Below are 7,163 nucleotides of genomic sequence, written 5' to 3' on the forward strand. Positions count from 1 at the left end.
AGGAAATTTTTCAGTTTTTTTCACAAATTAAAAAGACCATCCCTATTGTTCGGGGCAGTTATACACTTAAATAAAAGTCTACGGTTTTATTGGAAAAATAACATAAATCGGTTTGGTTCAGTCGGTTTTTCATATTCTTTTGGCACCCCTATATCATACTATCAACTAGTCTTCTGCCCTAATTCTCAACCTCCACTCGCTCCTATCAAGGTCATGTCCTCAGAAAGCTGAAGTTGCACTTTATGCTGCCTATCACCTCACCACAATACTTCTTAGGCCTACCTCTATCCCTTCTCAAGCCTAATATGGTCAACCTCTCACACATTCAATCAGGGTATAGATTTGCACATTTCCTCTTTACATGCCCGAATCATCTTAGTCTCACTTCCCGCATTTTATCTTCCATGAAAGTCACTCCTACCTTATCTTGAGTCTCTTCATCCCTAATCTTATCTCTCTTGGTATATGAGAACTTCCACCCCAACATCCTCACCACCACCACTCGTACCTTTTGTACAAGAGAGCTCTTGATTATCCAATACTTTGATACGTATAACATACTTGGTCTAACCACCACTCGATATAACATAACTTTTAGGTGCCACATTTTTATCACATAAAACACTTGATGCTAGCATCCATTTCACCCACGTCACCTCAATACGATGTGTGACATCCTTGTCAATCTCCTTATTACCATGTATCACTGACTCAGGTACTTGGAACTTCCTCTCTTAAAATTGACATGTTTGTCAAGAATCACGTCCACATCTGCTACGTAAGACATATCACTAATCTTGCACTCTGAGTATTAAGGTTCATTCTTGCTCAATTTAAATCATTTCCCTCAGCAAGATCTGTCTCCATGTAACACCCCGAATATTTATAAGCTAAGATCTGAATCATTCTTCATTTTTATGTTTAAGGTTGTATCGGGTGATTCTTAAATTGTTCTTAGGTGTTAAGGTCAATTCTTTAGCGTGGGGATGAATTCGGATATGAATTAATGTCATAAGAATAATATCCATTTTTGTACTTCGTCCATATCTGCTTGCCTTAGCTCCCTTGAGTTTGAATATATCATAAGTTGGTCTCGTGAATAATAACTCCATATTGCATTCTCATTTAGATAATTATTTGCTAGTTCTTGGATAATTGTTGACATACCAATTATTCTCTTATTAGCATAGAAACTTGGTATCTCAATTTCTTGTATCTCTGGTTGTTTTCCGATATCTTCTGAATTAGTTGAAAGCTCATTTACCGATTAAGTTTTAATATAATATTCTACTTAGGTTAACTTCAAACATTCATATCTCTCAACACATGATGAATTAGTCATCTCATTATGGATGACAATGGGTGGGGCGATTGCGGGGCGGGGCAGGTTTAAGTCTATGCGAGGCAGGGCAAGTGTAATCATTTACGTGGCAGTAGGTGGCGGGTTGAAATTTTTTTCTTTCACTTTCCCAGTGTAATCTCTCGGCTCTGTCTAACTTTCTTCTCAGATTTAATAGATGAATCTCTTTACTGTTACCATCTTTTCACTTCCTCTAAGGTTTTCAAACAAGTTCCGTTATAATTGATCTTTTATAGTCATATTTTGCAATTGGGTTTTAGTTTTGTTTGTGTTAAATTGGATTAACCGTTAAATTTGTGTTAATTGCAATTGGTTTAACTGTAATTGGACTAACTGTTAAATTTATGTACTATTTTAGCAATTTAACATAATAAAGAAAAGAAAAAAATAGACACAACATAAGCATACCAGGAAGGAGCGGGGAAGGGTGGGTTTTTACGGGGCGGGGCGGGTTAAAAATAGAAAAAAATATTAAGCGGGACAGGGTGGGGCGGGTTGAAATTTTGCAGGTTAAGCTTTAACCTGCCCCATACCCGCCCCATTGTCATGTCTACTTCTCATGACCTATCAATTAACAGTCTATGAGTCCTCTTTCTAATGCCATCAAATTTTTCTCATATTGAGTTAGGAGTAAAAAGTTAGGACTGTTTTACCAGAGACTACCACAATAGAGTTTTCTAAGTCAGTCACCTACGAATCCCTTCTACGAATCGTAGAAAGAGCTACGACATTTACTGTTGACTCATAGAAAAACTACTGGGAGTCAAATATCTATATCAATAATATACCCTTACTTTAAGGTCTGTGTTCATTACGAGACACGAAATTAGACGGCTGCTTCATTGAAGTTACTTGCACGTTAAAGCAATAACTAAAACCAATTAATTAGTAGTACTCTGTCAATGAGATGGATGATTACAGCTAAAAAGTAAAATAAAAATAAAATAATATTCTCTTTATTTTAATTTATATAATATTCTTTATTTATTTTTATTTTTTTAAAGAAAAATATATTTTTCTATATTTAGTTCTTCTTCCGTTTCAATTTATGTGTCTTATCTGGGTCATTTGCATAATAATAAGAGTATTTACATCAATTCTAAATCACAAAGTTAAGGGTTGTATAATACCTTTTCCCCTTTTTTGTATTCAATAAGTTTTTCAATTCCAAGTTTCAACATCATACATGTTTATCAAGTTTAAGATCACAAAATTTAAAGAACTACACACTTTTAATTTAAGATCACTAAAGTTAAAAATCTCTTAATATTATATCTAAAATTTTATGTTCAGTCAAACTATTAAAACACTTAAATTTAGTTGGAGGGAAAATAATAATTTAATTTTAGCATACTTATTTTGCATTTAATGAGATTATTCAATACTACACATATGTTTATGATTTATCTTAGGTATCAGAAGTTTCAAAAATGCTTCTTTACTCTCTATGTCTTATTTATGTGACACTCTTTCCTTTTTAGTCAGTCTAAAAAATAATAACACTTTTTTGTATTTAGTAATAATTTAACTTTAAACTTCTCATTTTACTGTTAATAAGATGATATATAATCACATAAATATCTATGGTTTGTTTTAGACCACAAAATTCAAAAACATTATGTGTATTAAACTTCGGAGTCGTTTGGTGTGAGGGATAAAAATAAATATTGATGGGATCAACTTTTTGTATCTTGTTTGGTTGCCATGTTTGGGATAACTTATCCCACTATTTATATCATAGTGATGGGATAAGTTATCTCATATACATGGTGGGATAAGTTATCCCAAGATAATTAACCCCAGGATAACTTGTTCCCAATCAAACGGCCCATTCGTGTCCAGTCAAACACTTTCACATAAATTAAAACAAAGAGGACAAAAAAAAATCCCGCATTAGAAGGGTCTGGGCGAAGGCCACATCCCAAAAGGTATGATGTAGACGATCTACCCCTAATACAAATATTAGTGGCTAAGTTTGAACCTATAATTTATGTATCACACAAAGATAACTTTACCATTATTCCTAAACTCCTTTTCTTAGAACATAAAAAAGTAATACTTAATATTCATGTTCAATCAAAGATATTCACAAAATTAGAAGGGAGAGAATATTACTCCCTCAAGATCCAAATAATTTTTTTCTTTACCCCTAATTTTTTATATATCTTTTTAATATTTTGAATTGTCAGTTGTTATGATTTATGGTAATGTTGATGTAGTTTGCAAATGTGTGTAAATTTTATTTCAAAAATATTGTAATATTCATACCCTAATTCAGAGTCAAAAAATTCAAACTGTATCATATAAATTGAGACAAATAAAATAATATACCATAATCCTCTCATGGTAGTCTGCATATGCGCACGTTCCATGAAAGAAGTCAAATTCTTCATGCATGTGAAAACCTTTGTATAAAAGACCTTGCATACTCTTCATATTTTACACTACAAACCCTTTTATCATCTCAATTGCTTTCGAGACTCTTTCATAGAATTTCAACAATTTCTCCTGCTCCTCAAAAGCCCGCAAACTTTAATAATATCACTCTTTACCAATGGGGAAAATTAGCATTTCCCTTTTGCTGATCCTTGTCCTCTCTATAGTGGTTGCAGTCGAGAGTACTAGTAATGATCGACTGCATGCACGCCTCCCTACCTTTGTATAGACTCAATGTAGAAAAACTCGTTATCCGGAACCTTGTGTGACATTTTTATCCAACTATGTGAATCCCACATCACAAGATCCTCAAGAAATAGTTCATGCTGCCTTGAAAGTAAGCCTAGTTAGGGCTATACATACAAAAAATTACATAAAAAATGTGCTCAAGGAGCATAATAAGAAAATGAAGGCTAAGGATCATCAAGCAATAAACGAATGTTTAGATGAAATCTATGATGGCATTTCCCAACTCAGAAACTGTCATAGAGCTTCAAAATTTGAACTTAGATGGGCAAGAAGAGTTTGTATGGCATCAAAGCAATGTTCAAACTTGGCTTAGTACAGTATTAACTGATGCTTACACTTGCTTGAATGGTCTAAATTTAGACCATTCCAAGGGTGGTAAAGTGAAGGCTACAATTAAAGCTAAGGTTCTTAATGTTGCACAAGTTACTAGCAATGCTTTGGCTTTGTTTAATGGATTTGCTTCTAGATATAAGTCTTCTCATCAAGGCTAGGATAGCTATGAAAAAAAATAAACATTAATGATATAGTGTTGTCACATATGGTATGTGTAGTGGTCATTTAATTATTCATTGATTTTATGGGTTTAATGGTTCATGCAACTTTTAGTGTTGTCGGTGTAATTTTATATGTTCTAGCATATTAATTATTTTTCAGGTGAGTACTTTCAATAAAAATTGATACGGTGTAACGATCTACATAGTCGTTTCGTGATTTTGGAGTTTTCCATGTTTTATCCCTTCTCATACGTAGTTTTAGTGTGGTATTTATGGTTTTTGGGGATGGATGACATGATTTTCGAGGTTGTTAGGTGAGTTTTAAAAGAGTTTTTCAGTTTGAAATGTTGATAAGTTTAATTAAAATCAACATTTGAGGAAGATGAGCTTGAAATGAAATTCCGATAATTTTATTAGATTCAAAATGAGATTTTTGACTCGGGTGGATGGTTTGGATGGGTCCCAAGGGGCTCAGGTTTGACTTGGACCTTTCGATCGATTTCTAGTCAAATAATAGGTTTGACCACCGTTGAGTTTCTATCAAGATGATATTATATCGCCGATTTGATAATTTCAACATGACTGAAACATGTTAATTTATGATCGATTTGTATATTTGATTTTTGTCCAGATTGTTCTAGATGATATTTTCAGGCACTTATAAAAGGGTAAATAAATAGGGAGAAGGATAAGAGGGAATCCAGCAGATTGGACCCAGGTAGAAACCCATCTACTATCACCATTGTGATTAATGATGAAATTGAACCAATAAAAAGTAACATGTAGTTAATTCCTAGAAGAAACATGTAACATTTTTTAGTGATTGCACTACAAGTTATGTTTGTTTCTTCAATTTGGTCATGATGAATTTAAATTTGGAATATTTCACAAATTATTTTGTTGTCAATGATCATCAACTCTCTTAAATTTCCTTTTTGATCATCATGTTCTTGTTGTTGGTGTTGGGATATGAACTCCATTGAATGAAAATATGAAAAATTTAGATTGGTTTGAATGGATGGGGTTGGGGGTTTCTTATATAGAGAAAACATGCTTTTGGTGATTAAATATATATAATAAAATTCAATGAGGACATGATTCATCTGACACGTACATGTTATGGGCATCCCACCTTTCTATGTTCTATAGACTTGCATGTAACTATTGAGAGTGAAGATATCTGACATAATGTGAATATTCCACCCAAAAGTATGCTTTTAGTTCAAAACGATTTATATGTAGAATCAGAACAAGTAATTATTGAGATTCCTAAAGGAATATGTACTTTGAATTTTATTTATTACTATATTAAAAACATCTTGTTTCAAGATGGCCCGTGCAAGCACGAGCCCAACATGAAATAGATGTTTTATCCAACCATCTTACATTTGAAATCAATTGATATCTGAAGGTAGCTGCTACTCAAGATCGAAATAAATGGGAAAAGGTAAACAATTCACAATGAATAAATTAAATAATAACACTACGTTCCTATTACTTTACTTTACTACTATATTGGAAACATCTTGTACGCTTAAAATTCAAAATGAAAAAAAATTAAATTAATAACACTATGTTCATATAGAACTTAAAGATACTTCATTATGCAAATTCCTCGTTCTATTTACATCCCTTACTCTCCTCTATTCATATCCTCTTCACTCATACTTTTTGAACTTGTGAACGTATACATACCCCACACTTCCCTATGGCATTAAATTGTATATTTTAGGTCCAAAATAATTATATGCATCATAATGAGAAGCAATCAACTATCTGCAAAAGTGGAAGAAATACACTTGAATCACCTTGTTGTCGAGAAAGTCTCTTTACCCATTTTCTACAGCAACATTTCATGTTCCTCCTATACCCTGCATCTATATGCCATTAGTTTGATTTTAGAAACATTTGGGTTTATATAAAAAAAAATGTGAGCATCGTAGTCAGATGAATTGAAATTCACCGCAGAATCTAAGCTAGTACTTTCTTGTATACAATAATTTATAACTCATGTGATTACTATATATAAAATACTCTATAATTTTCACTCACTGCAAAAGCTAAATTAAAACTCAAAGAGACGTACGATTCAACAGCTAGGGGCATGTCATTCAGAAAGAAAATCAATCAAAATATGAGAAAATATAAGGTACAAATTAGTGCACATCAATCAAGATGAAATGAATTGAATACATGCTCACTCTACATCATCTGAAAGTCATAAAAGGATAATCTTAAACATGATTTCTTCATTCTCTGGCTAGACATTAAATATTATTTCTTCATACTTTTATAGCTAGACCATAGTAAATTGGTATGAACTTCTTGTCAATAAAATTACGGATACAATAAAAAAGAGGAATTACTAACTTATTAGATGATAAAAGTAAACCTCTTGTTTGACTTGTCCATTCAAATGGTAAATAGAAAATTTTGCATCTCTTATTCAACCAAACTACTAAATTATATTTTATGAGAAGTATAAAAGACCAATAGCATGTTCAAACTGTTATAACCAACTCGAGACTAAATAAAAAATCTGCAGATGATACCTCATTATAAAAGGTATTGATTTAATTAAAATATCTTTCACACAACAAATTGTCCGATGTTAAGAAAGCTTC

General features: G+C 32.3%; 1 pseudogene; it reads left to right on the forward strand.

Annotated features, from left to right (window-relative positions):
• Positions 1–3,914: 3,914 nt before the first annotated feature.
• On the forward strand, positions 3,915–4,536 carry LOC125817087 (21 kDa protein-like; annotated as a pseudogene).
• Positions 4,537–7,163: the final 2,627 nt, after the last annotated feature.

This window comes from Solanum verrucosum, unplaced genomic scaffold (genome assembly GCF_900185275.1).
Source record: "Solanum verrucosum unplaced genomic scaffold, falcon-dt-bn FXZP01001237.1, whole genome shotgun sequence".
Lineage (NCBI taxonomy): Eukaryota > Viridiplantae > Streptophyta > Magnoliopsida > Solanales > Solanaceae > Solanum > Solanum verrucosum.